The sequence below is a fragment of the Apis cerana genome, linkage group LG4 (assembly GCF_029169275.1).
Source record: "Apis cerana isolate GH-2021 linkage group LG4, AcerK_1.0, whole genome shotgun sequence".
Lineage (NCBI taxonomy): Eukaryota > Metazoa > Arthropoda > Insecta > Hymenoptera > Apidae > Apis > Apis cerana.
The window spans coordinates 2625143-2639196 of NC_083855.1; the positions used below are offsets into that span (position 1 = coordinate 2625143).

The 14054-nt window shown below is 24.0% G+C and overlaps 1 protein-coding gene and 1 long non-coding RNA gene across 2 annotated transcripts in view; one reads left to right on the top strand and one right to left on the bottom strand.

Moving 5' to 3' along the window:
* Positions 1 to 14054, top strand: part of LOC108000089 (protein GDAP2 homolog) — an 89855-nt gene that overhangs the window by 13678 nt on the left and 62123 nt on the right. The gene's annotated exons all lie outside the window — the stretch shown is intronic.
* LOC133665953 (uncharacterized) lies at positions 10323 to 12125 on the bottom strand. Its single transcript, XR_009829434.1, has 2 exons — positions 11866 to 12125; positions 10323 to 11724 (listed from the first exon to the last, which is right to left on the bottom strand). It is a non-coding gene; the product is annotated as an uncharacterized LOC133665953 (long non-coding RNA).

Below are 14054 nucleotides of genomic sequence, written 5' to 3' on the forward strand. Positions count from 1 at the left end.
AATAAATCTTAAATTAAAACTAATTTAAACTTAACTAAACTGTTTTGAAGAAATATAATTTTGTTAATAACTAACGAATAACGACTGCCAAGTAAAATCTTCCTATTATTATTCGAACTGATAACTTTGATAATATATTAAAAAATTATCAAACACGAAGCGTGATAAATAATTATTTTTATAAATAATCACCACACATTAAAATGATAATTTGTATTTCAATGTGTGATAATCACAAATCACACTTTATAATATTTTTTTTTTTGAATATAAATTTTTGATGTTTTTATCACATCGTTTCGATAATTAGTACATATGCAGTAATCATTACGTATGTTCGTTATTAATTGTACTTTTCATTTTCATGCTCGTTTCAAAAGGTCACAAGTATTGCAGTAAAGGTTAAAAGTATTGCAGCATCGCAAAACCGTAAAATAATCACTGTTGCTCCATGCTTTTTTTTTCTTTTTTTTTTCCTTTTTCCTTCAAATACATATCTTCGTTCATTCGAAAAGCAAATATATATCAGCAAATATATATCATTTATCGTTTTGCATTTTTTGATAGATGTATGCTATCACGAACTCATTAAATATTAATAGGGAACACTCGCAGTATTTAATTGAAACGAGATTTTTTTCTGAAAAAGAAAATAGAAAAAAAAATTCTGAATTCGAATATTTTCGCAATTTCGACGGTGTTTCCAGTTTTAACGATGAAAAAGATTCTCGAAAAAAAAGGATTTTTCAGGTAGTTCTTATCTTTGCACCCTCTTGTAAAACTCATTACTCCTCCTAAGGGTGCTTCTCTCCGAGTGTAAATAAACGAAAACCAAGGATTTATGTAAAAAAATTCCTTTAGAATTGTTTTATTCTAGATTTATAAAACTTATTGTTAATGACCGGGAAAACATTTTGTTTATCTTTGAAAAAAAGAAAAGGTATAGATAATAGAGATAAAATATTTAATTTTATATGATCTTCAACTTTAATGTTATACAATATTATTTTCCTACGCTTAAAAACAAATAAAAATTGTATGAAGATGTTATCATTCAACATTTGCACGATTTTTTTAACTTTTTTCTGATAATTAACTTCGTTAACTTTGTTCTTCTACAGTTATGAAATACAGAAAAAGAAGATTGTTTTCTTCTGAAAGAAATAGGAGAAGAGATAAAAATTTTCATCGTTTCATTTATAAAAGCTATTAAAAAGTGTTTAAAAAAAAAAGAAATAATTCCTTTACTAGAAAATTTTTTAAATAATTATTTCTATATGAAAAGTGATTAAAAGTTTTGTTCAATTATCGAATATAATATATCGAGTATAAGATGAATGTATATATAATATATTTAAACTAAAAAATATTTGCATTCTGGAACACGTATCTTGGAATAGTATTTAAAAATGATAATTTATTTTTTGCAATACATTTCTTTAATTAACTGTATTCTTTTTAATAATAAAAAATTAAGATAATACACATCTGTATTTAAGAATTGTTTAATTTTTAATTGTTTCGTATATCGATAAATTTTATTATTTTCCTGATCGCTTATTTGAATTTGTTCTCCAATTAATTCGAATAATTAATATTACTTTAAAATTTTATACGCTATAATATTTATAATAAACAGAAAGTAGTATTAATAATTTTTAAAACTTGATATTCTCATTAGATATTTTTATGACAAAAATAATGAATTAAAAATAAAAGGAACTTGTGATTCTTATTTTTAAAATTATAATTATATAATTTTTTATTTTATATTATAATGGATTAAAAGCAATAAAAGCTTGATTCTTTAAATTGTAGTTAAATATAGATTTTTTTGGAAATAAGATGTTCATGTTTGATTTAAAAATTTGAGTTTTTTTCTAAAAACAAGAAATATATAAACTATAAATTTTAATACAACTCTCTATTCGAATAACACGCGGTGTAATTTTCGTTTGTATACCATCGAGTTGTAATCGAATTCATCATATAATTACGTAACATATCGGTCAAGAATAAAGTTTTTCAATCCAATTTACGTGATATCACCCAGATATCCAATATATACACTAACAGCCAAAAGTTTGAAATTACTATACATACCGCAGAATTTAGGAATTTAAAAAATGAAGCTTAAAAAATTCTGAAACTTAGTATTGATGTTGACAAAAATAAGTATATATATTGAAATAAATAAATTTATTATTCATATTTGTATTATTTTGAAATAAGTAATAAACTAATTAAACAAATACAATGACATTATACAAACAAAATTACATATATTTGCTTTTTATGTTATATTTTTTTGACAGATTGCAAATATGAAAGAGATAATAAATAAAAAAAATATTTACATTATATAATTTAATAATTATTTTATTTCGTATCAATTATATTTTATAAAATTGATTAACTATTATTGTTGTTAGATTAAAACATTGGCCTTTTTAAAAAATATAAAATCTGGAAAAAAATGATTTCAAAAGTCATATTTAGTATATTAAAATTAAAAAATGATTGTAAAATTGAAAAGAAAAGTTAAAATTTGTCAAATTGAAACAAAAATAAAAATTATGTAAAAATGTCATTTTTCAATTAGAATTTAATTTTACATTAAAATGTTTGTACATATACAAAATTTTATTTATAATTAATTGTTCTATGTTTCATAAAAGTTCGTATTAATTTTATAATCAATGTATATCTTTTCAGTAAATTAATAATATTGACAAATTTTACTTATATTTTCTAAGATATATTTCAAAATAAAAAAATCTAAGATAATCTGATTTATGTAAAATACAAGAGTAAGAAATTTACAATAATTTAAAAATACCATTAAATTATAAATTCGAAAATAAAAAAAATTTTTCTATAACAATTAATTATTTATGATTCGAAATAAAAATGTTTATAAATATATTTTAAAATCTTGTTTTGTAAGATTAATACTTGTTTATCTATGTACATGTTTAATATTAATTAATTTAAAAATAACAATAAAAAAAGTAGAAGATAGGAAATAATAAAATTTTTTATACAAAAAAAAAATACAGATTTTATCTCCAGATTAAGAAAAGTTACGACGAAAAATATTTATATATTTATATTTAGAAAATTGATTCTGAAAGATAGAAATTCTGCATAGAAAAATTATTCTATTATACCAAAAAAAATATCTTAATATTTTTCTAAAAATGAAATAACAGATATCGAAGTATCAAATCAAATAAGAAATATTAAAATAATTTATCTTTCAAATATAAGAATTTTTCAAATAATATTATTTAAAATAAAACATGTATTTAAAATAAATATATATTAATGTAATTTGGAAACGATTCGATTTACACAAAATTAGAGAAGACTTAGATTGGATGTTAATTGTAAAATTTTTTAAAATTGTAAAAAGTAATACAAAAATCTTATTTGTATAATTATTATTTAAAAGAGAATTTATTTCAACCTAATCTTAAATAATACATAACAATAATAAAGTGTTTGCAAATTTTCATTCATGAGCCTATTTAATTTAATTTCGATCTGTTAACTAATAAGAATAAGAAATCAATTATACTCCCAATATCCTAATTTAATTTAACACCGCGATCTCAAATTTTCATCCTCGAGCCTGCTTGATTTAACTTCGACTTATAATTAGAACAATAAGAAAGCGATTATAAATTTTCTCCACTAGTCTATTTAATTCAACACTGGTCACCTAACAAGCCGTTCCAGGCAAAAGCGTCTCGCGGATTGTTCTCCAATTAGCGAACCTTTCGTTTTCGACGACGTTTTTCGCGGCTCGAGAGGATTCTCCAAACCACTGCTTCAACACTCTCGAGCATCTGCCGCCAAGCGGGGACAAGCACGCGGAAAAAATTATAAAATCCTATCATCATCCTCCTTCGTATTTTCGCTCGTGGAATTTCGGGTCGCGGCGTTAACACGGAAAATTGAATTTTTTAATTATCACCGACCGCCCTGTCACACTGGAGTCGCGTACAAGGGGGAAAATAGGCTTTCTTTCGCGCGAGATGAAAATATTTTCGGGATGGGTGGTGAATTTATCGAGCGCGGTTTACGGACGACCCCATTATTTGCGTCGACTTTAAATTTAGGTTAATTCCCGGGGGAGGAATATCGAATGGGAAGAGTAAGTAAAGTCGCGAAGACATTAATTGGTTTGTTTGCTTATTTGTTCCACGATTTACGAGTTCTTCGAAGTTGGTTCGTGAAATCGATAGTAAGATTTTTGGATCCTTTTATGTTGCGAATGTAATTCGTGCTTTAAGTTTCGTGTTTATCATCGATTCATTAAAAAAGTTGTTTCGAAATATTTGTAATTATTTTATAAATGATATAACAAAAGATATAGTTAGGTATTGTAGTCGTTTGATATAATTAAATTATTAAGATATTGAAAAAGTGTTATTAATCCAAAAATTTATTGTTATCAGATTTATAAAGGAAACTCTTAAAAATATCTATCTCTGTATGTAAAATAAATGGATTTAAAAATAAATAGATTGAAAATATTGATTAATATAATAAACATCTTAATTACCCCAAAAATGGCCAATCTGGATTATTTTTGATTCATATCTGAGTTGTAGATGTTAAATATCATTTTCATTGTTGGAAATAATGGGTCAAAAATGATTCAGCTTCATTAAACGAGAATTAAAAACGAATTAAATAATTTACCAATGCCTGATATTAGTATTAGTGTATTATTAATGATTGTTATAAAAATAAAGAAAGATTATTATCTTATTTTAATTTTATATCCTATTTTTTGGTATTTCCATTTCATAAATTATTTCCATAAATTAAGAAACAAATTTCAGGAACCATTTTTATAAATATCATACTATTTGAAGATAATATTCATATCTTTTGATATTTTTTATGAATATACAATTTAGTAATGTAAATGATAGCACATTTGGATATTTATATAAATTCATGTTACGAAAGCAATTAAATAAATGAAAATTAAATAAAGATTTGTTGATAAAGATAATGAGTGCTGTACTTTGAATATTTTATATTTTTGCATATTATATACACTTTTATGTATAAAATAAATATTCGCAAAGAGTTTACAAGATTTACATACGACTCGTCTATTATCACTCGTTCCAGATGTATGTATAAATAAATATAATTATACATTTAAATTAATACATCAACTCATGCGTTATTTCGTTTCAAGGATATTCTTCTTTTTGATCTCCATGTTTTCAATTCTTCTTCAGATATCGATATTGTCTCTTTTTTTTTAATGATCTATTTTAGATTCAATAGTAGATGCTTTTATAAGAAAAAAATCTTCTGTAAAATTTTAAAATCTATACATTATATCATACATTGTTAAACAAAATTAAATATATTTTCCAATAATAAAATATTTCAAAATCGATGCAATGACTTATATCACTCAAGTTTATTCAAGATTAATTGTAATGGAAAATATATTCTGTCAAAAAATGCAAAAAACCAGTTTTAAAAAGTATTTACTTATGGACAGTCGCCAATAGAATTCGCTTGTGCAATAATTACCGAAATACTTATATATGAGATATATCTATAAACTTACTTTTCACTATCTTCCAACATAAGAACCAATATTGGCATTCAACTCTATTCAATTACGCATTTAAAAATATATAGCTATCTTAGAATTTTCAGTTTTTAATGCAAATTTATAAATCCATAAATTCATGGCAATATAATCATTATACTAACAAAGATTTTTTAACATTTATTATTATTTTAAAGATATATTTAATTTAATTAATTAAAAAAAAAATTATTATACAACATTTCGATGAAGTCGAAAAAGAAAATTTAAAAAATGTTTTTATAAAAATGAATAAACACAAAAATTATAAAAATATGCGAAAATGTTCGTTATTTTTCAAAAAAAAATTTCAATATAGTTTTTATAAAGCAATATAATTTTACATTAGATAGATTACATTAGATAGTTAGATTGAAATAATTCTATCTTTATTATATTCTCTCTCTCTCTCTCTCTCTCTCTCTCTCTCTCTCTCTCTCTCTCTCTCTCTCTCTTTCTTCGTCTCAGTTTATCTAGCGCATAATTAAATAACTTATAAATTGAAAAAATAAATTTTAACGGACATTTTTTGTATTTGTATTAGTCTCGAGAATCATTTTTTAAAATTTTCTCCTTTCATTCGAATATTTTATGTATTACTTTTGCATGTCTATAATAAATTAAATTCCCATTAGTATCTTCAATTCTCTTTCTATCTCATCTGTAATACTTTCCATCTTTATCCTTATATCAATATCCGGATATCCAAGTATCCAAGTACCATTTCACTTAAGATCAAATTTAAATTTTGCTATCTTCCTAAATCGAAAGATTTTTAAATCTAATTGGTTCATCATTATTCGACATAATTCTTATTGACTTATATTCCAAGATAAATTTTTCTACCAGAGATTTTATCACGAGAGAAAATCAGAATCATTGAGTGATGCTAAAAAATGTTATTGGTGTTTACGCGAAGGATAATCGATTTATTAAATTCAATTTGTGCCAAAAAAAAAAATTCCTCCTCATAATTTCCATTCTATTCTTTTGGCCTCGAAACCCGCGTGGGCGTCAGCTTTCTGCCTACATTTCCACGTAAACTATTCAGTGTTTTTCACGGACGGTCTCGTATCGATCAGGATGAATTCGTCTCAGTCGGTGATCCTCGTTCCGCGACATTCGGGACACGCGTCGCCTTCACAGTCGAATAAAAGGTAAAACGAGCGGAATCACGCGGATAAGATGGAACAAGCAGACTATGGGGGACGAAATAGGTTATGTACAAAAGGGCAAAAAATCAGGGACGTCACGTGCCACGAGATGCACCCTCCTCGAATTTGATTCCATTGAAACATTCGAGGCTCCATTATGCTTCGTTTCTTTCGTTTCATCATGTCTTCTTCTTGTCTATCTTGTTCTCGATTCAGTGAAATAAAGAAAGAACGATTTGCGATCGATAAACTTACTTCGAAATTTCTCTTAGTTGGTACAATTGTAAACACAATTGTATACTCTCGAAATAATCGAACATATTTTTTTAGATTTTTTTTTTAGAATTGGACATTTTTGAATTTGAAAAAAATTTGAAAATAAATATTTTAAGTTTTTATTCGAGAAATAAATTAAATTTATTTATATATTTATTTATATATAATGATTATTATTTAAATTGTTTTGTATCAAATAAAATAACAAATATTAAAGTAATCTATGTTTCAAATATATCTATAAAAATTTTATTTTAACAATTAATTCGTTAAAGAACTATATTACAAATTATTTATATACAAATCCTTATAAGAATTTTCAAAATTTAAAATTAATTTTATTAATATTGTTTTAAAAATTACTACAAGTGAATTGAAAAATATGAAAATCAACTGAGGATCACGAAAAAATGTCTAAACTAAAATTTCTTCAATTTTTTTTATAATCATAAAAATAATTGATTCCAAAATTGTCAACGTAGAATCAAACGTTTAAATATTTTAACATCGATTTTTCCAAAAATTTTTTGTTTCTATGTCAATGTATAATAATTTTGCATATTTTCTAGGATAATTTATTCGAATTTTTCCGATTTTCTTTTTATTGGAATTCCGTTGTTGTCTCTCAATAAAGCTGTCTCCCGAAAGAATTTTAAATTAGAATCCCGGAAACCCGGCTCAAGAGTGAGTGGCAATAAAGATAATGCAGATAAGACCGAACGGCCGTGATTTTAGAAATTTATCATCGGTTATTGTCAGCTTGTGGTGTTATTAAAATTATCCTGTTATCTGATGGATTTAAATTCCTTTTCTTCATTACTTTCGCTTCGTATCAAGATTCTTATGTTTATACGTTAATTTTTACAGATATAATTGAGAATTTATCATTGATTATTGCTATCCTTTGATATTTAAAATTAAAAGATTCATAACAATATATCCCTTCTTTTTAAAAGAATTTTTATTGAATTAATCTCTAAAGTTAAAATTTTCTATCTTTTGAAGAATAATAAAAGAAATAATTTTAATTTTTAATGTTAATTTAAACATAATCTCAAAAGGATATAAGGATACTATTGCTAATAACAATTAATATTATAATATAATATTATATAATATATATAATAGCTGTAAATACATAAAATTGTTAACAATATAAATATATACATATTATTAAACTTAAGTTTGAAACTATTAATATAAGATACGTATTGAGATTATATGCAAACATATCCAGATTTTTTTTAGCAAAATATATCATAAAATATTGTAAAAAATATCATAAAAAAGTAAAATATTAAAAATACCTCAAAACTTCTTAATTCTTTATAATTTCGTAATGATATATAGATACATATTTTAAATGTATAAAATTCCATTATGAAAATATAATATCAGCAATAAAATTTTATTCAAAAGATTTTGAATAAAGAAATTTTCTAACGATAAAAAAATTGCACTGTATATAACTCGTTATATCCTATATAAATATAAACTTTTAAAATATTTATAATTTTTAAATTAAATAAATTTTCCTTTAAAAAAATATTATTCAAATATTTTCGTAACTACTGTATGTGTATATTTTAATATTTATATTAATCTTAAAGAAGTTAATAAAATGTTTCTTATATATTATTGCAAAATATTTATATTATCTATAATTATTTACAAAGATGTTATATTTAATCAAATCGAAATTGATTTTATTATTATTAGATTATTTTATTATAACATAATTAAATTTTTTTTTATATTTATATTTTCACTTCGCATCACAATTCTGTCCTTTAAACGAGAATTTCACGATTTTCATACAGATCTGTGCCAAAAGGCTTGCAACGTGAATTTTTCATATATGGCATCATGTAACACTCCAGGAATCGAAAAATCGTTTGAAACTTGAGCGACTCTACACTTTTAAATTTTTCACATGAATCGCTCTGTCCAGTTTTATTCTCGAAATCTTGCAAATCTTTCGGTTATCTTAACTTAAGCTTTCTAAATACTATATTATAAAAATATTGTTAGTCAATAATATAATATAATATAACTTGATATCAAGTTTGAAAGAAGTAAAACAATTTATTACATATTTATTTATTTGGATATTCAATTTTTAATTCATTTGAATTTAGAATGTACACAATAGTTAATATATATTTATTGGATACATTTGAAGACTTGATTTTAGGAGGTAAAATAAGCAGAAAAGTTGATGTACAAAAATTTAGATTAAGACTTATTTAAATTTGCGTTGAATTTAAAATGAAGCGAGATGAATATAGATTGAGATAATTTTATGTTATGTTAACTACTACAACTGTTTCTATACTTCTAACTCTAAATAAGAATAGACATTTTATAAAATAAAATATTCTCATAAATAATAACATATAAGCCATTTGTTTATTCAATCAAAATAAAACATTCAATTCCGTATTATAACGGAATACAGAAGATTTTATATATGTTAAATAAAAATTTTTAGATTTTCGAAGAAAAAATTGTTATATTATGATGAGATAATTCAATAAAATTCAAATTTAAAAGAATTAAATAAATATTAATTCTTTTCGAAGAATTATTCGTACATGTAATAATGAAAAAAAATAAGAGGGTTTTACGTCAATGACTCAATTTAGCAATTAAAAATGTCACTATTACATTATTTCTAATGAAAATAAATTCCGTCATGCATATTCTACGTTTCTGAAAAATTGTCAAGTCTGTTTTTCTTCGTATTTTTATCTTTTATATCCTCTATATCTACTCTTATATATTCTTATTTGAAAATCTTATGTATAATGCAATTCTTACAACTCTTCATCCAATAAAATTCTTTTAATTTTACATTTTTATTTATTTTCCATCATTGTCATTGAATTTCGAATTATCAAATTTATAATTACTTACATATTTCGCAGGATTCGCATCTTCGTACCTAATTAATTTTCCAAATTTCTAATAAATTTTAAAAATCTCATAACATTTTTTCAACTTATTTCATAACTTTTTCACTTTCTTTCAATTAAAAAAATAAATAGTAAATATAAGAATCGGCTAAAACACAAATGGACTTATCATGTCTTCGTTGTTTAGCTTTGAATTTAAAGAAGGGTTACGAAAGAACCAGTATTTTCCAGTTTCGAACAACAATTGAATCCACCTTCAGATAATTATATATTGCGCAGCATCTCCCGTGGAACTGCGTAAAACATTTTGCAATCGCGAAGTGGACGAAAGGAACTATATTTCAGCATGGTATCACCAGCATGAAGGCTGCGAATTTATTCAGCGCATGCACAACATGAATCAGCCGGAGAAAACATAGGATCCGTTTTATTAGATTAAGGGTACACTGAACTGCGTTGCTGCAACACAACGATACGCTATTCCCTTTCAAAGAATACAAGTCTCTGGAGCGATGTGTTTCACCAGACTAAAGTTTCGGTGTTCCCTTTAGGAACAAGTTTCTACATTTGAATGATACACTGTTTGTTCGGTCAGTTTCGAAATTAATCTGGTTAGTGTATGGATCCTAACGAAAGAATTAAAAAATTATAAAAATTAACATTATATTATAATAATATAAAATGATATTATAAAATATTCTATTTCTTTACGATATTTGTTTCTAATAAAACTTCTACGTTTGGTGTACATTGTGTAGTGAAGGGCGATGCAATATCGATATTCCGAATATCAACACTTTTCAAATATTGATATTTTATATCGATATTTATGTATACAATTCCAATATCGATATTTTATTCATAAATATCGAAATTTCGAATATTCGATATATAATCTGTATTTGCTGTAACGTAATAGGTCGCAAGGGAAATAAACCAATCACCAACTTCCCATAAAATTTGCGATTGGTTAATTTCTGTCTGAATTTGTTATCTAAGAATCTGTCTTAATAAATGTTTGCTTAGCTGGAAATCAAGAAACAATGTAAAAACAAGTGGTTTGATAATTAACAATACAAAAGATATTGTTTATGTATCAATATACATTTATAATATTAATATAAATATCATAATTAGTGATGATATTTTATAATTATTTTATGGTTATGTTATTTAAAATGTTTAATTTAAATAAATGATTTATTTTCGACATGTACCTATATCGATAATTAAATATCGATACAATTCAAATGTATTTAATTACTAATATAAATCATGATTTTTTTATCAAATTATTATATATCTAAATATTTTATTATTTTTTTTTTTTTTGCTATGTTATTTAAGAAATATAAAGTGATCCGATAAAAAGAATTTAGTTGTATATTGATATTAAAATGAGTGAAAAATAGTTCTTATCAATATGATTCTAGATATAATGGAAATATGATGAAAAAAATAATAAAGAAATAACCAAGATAAAGATGGACGTTCATTTTATCATCGAATTTTCTTCCAATTTTTTATAAAGTTTCTATCTTCCATTTCGATGCAAATTCGATATGTTCACGAGGAAAGAAGAATATCTCGAAAAGTTTCTAACTTATATATATATATATATATGTATCAAATCATTTCCCAGACGTTCCATATTTCGCATCGACATATATAGAAAATGAAATGTAATGCACACTTCAAGATTAATCTGTAAACCTGCTTCGATAAGATATTTTTTAATAAACATGTATTTCTGAAAAAATAAAACTATATTAATCACTACAATTCTCGCTATTATATCAAATCTCAAAATTTAAAATTATAAACACGAATGTCAGTTCCTTAAAATTTTTACAAATATAGAAAATAATATTTAAATTTGAAACAAACGCACAAAAATTAATCTTGTATTGCAAAATAAATCTCTCGCTCTCTTAATAAAATGATGCTCTTGATTATCATGAATCACAGATAATGTTACACGAACCATGTTAACAAATATCCAGAACAAATAAAGAAAGTCCAGAAACATTAAGCATAATCTCCGTACCGCACATACATATGTCTTAATAATACTGTTTCGTCGACAACCATGCAACGAGGAATGAATCATTTGCTAATTAACTGAGTCGTGGTTGTCGTTCATGACCACAATTTACCGCGACACTACTTCTCCTTTATCATCTACGTATGTACAGTGAGAGACAAAAGTTTTCATATATTTTTTGAGAGCTCAATCAACGAGAATCAATCGTACCAAAACCAATGAAAATTTGTTTTTAATGGAACTTTGTGCGTATGTCAAGCGTAATAAGTAATAGCATTACAAACAATTTTTCTTTTATAATTTATATTGCATTGAGAGAGAAAAATCAATCATTATAATATAATGGTAAATATTATTTGTCCGTATATGTGAATATTTTAGAAAGAGATTTACATAAATTGTAATATTACAATTTAGAAATGTATATAATATGACTTATGTATTATGATTCATGTATTTTATATATATATTTTTTTTTTATTTCTCTTGCTCTCCAGATCTTCTTCATCTTGAACATTTCCCTATAAGGGAATTTTAATTAACTTTTTCTCTCTGTATCTTCAATCAATCTTTACAGCATCATTGTTTTTTTCTTTTCTCGGTTTTTTAAAACTTTGTAATAATGCGAGATGGAGTAAAACTTTAAATTACAAAACATTGAAGTTTTAATAAACTATCACTCTATCGTATAAAAAATATTTCCTAAGCAAAATTGTACTCGAAATGTGAAAAAAAAATGATCAAACTTTGAAAATTGACTTTCTATCCCTGATAAAGTGATATTTCCAAACATAAAAGCTAAAAAAAAAAATGAATCGCTTTATATATAATTTCATTATACTCTATACAAATAAAATTTCATTAAAATCAAAGTTTTTAGATTAGATAAAATAATTTGCGAATACTTTTGCCTTTCACTGTATGTATTTCAAAACCGCAATAAATATAAATCGTCGTTTAATTCCTTATTTATACTGGAATAAATGATTATTATTGGCTAAGAATATCAAACGACAATCCATGAACATATCTTCAAGGAAAATCGTGCAAATTAACGAGATAAACCCGGTTCTTTCCACATTTTACTCATATATAAGTATATAAGTATATAAGTAAGTTTACTACAACTAGATGCTCCTCCAGTGACGTAAGACGATAACGTCATTTTAAATGATCTGTGCACGAATATCGAATTCTTATATCACAGCAAATATCATCGTTGCATACATGTGACTCCTTTCGATCGTAAGAAAAAAATAATATTCATCCATTCCAAACAATGACTGAGACTTAAAAGCAAAGACACTCGTCGTTTCTCTTTCTCTCGTGATTGTTCTCGAATCGTTTTATTATGTATATAGTTACTTATGTTCTGTCTGATATGAAAACATCGATACAATGTTGTTCAGTTTATTCATCCATCGTTCCTCCTCCTGTATTGTAAATACGTGAGATTTTTCCAATGAAACTATGAGCGAAATGTTTGGAATTTCAGTGATACGAATTTCTATGAATAATCTTGACGAAGATGGAGAGGATTTTTAAGTTATTTATTAGAGACGAGTTAAAATTTAAATTTTAAATTTAAAAATTAAATTTAAATTTGTCTAAGTAGAATTTAAAATTTTAAAATAATCTTAAAATCTCGAAAATTAGAATATTTGCTTTCTTTTAAGATTTTTTATCAAAAATTGTAATCTTAATAAATTTTTAAAATTCATCAAATTCAGATTCGTGATCAATTTAAAATAAAAACAATTATTTTTTTGATAGAAAATTACAGAAAATTAAATTTATATGATTCATTGTACTTCCATATAAATTATTGAAATCGTATTAAAATGATTAAGATGAATCAAGACTCTAAACAAAAACTCAAATAAATGAAATATCAATGAAATAAAAATAAATTCATATTGGTTACAATATTTTTGTAAGTTATTTTTAAAAAAATTATTAATTTAAGGAATAAAACTTTAGATTTTATCATTTTAACAATTTTGAATCAAATTGCAAAAATTTTCAAAATTTGAAAA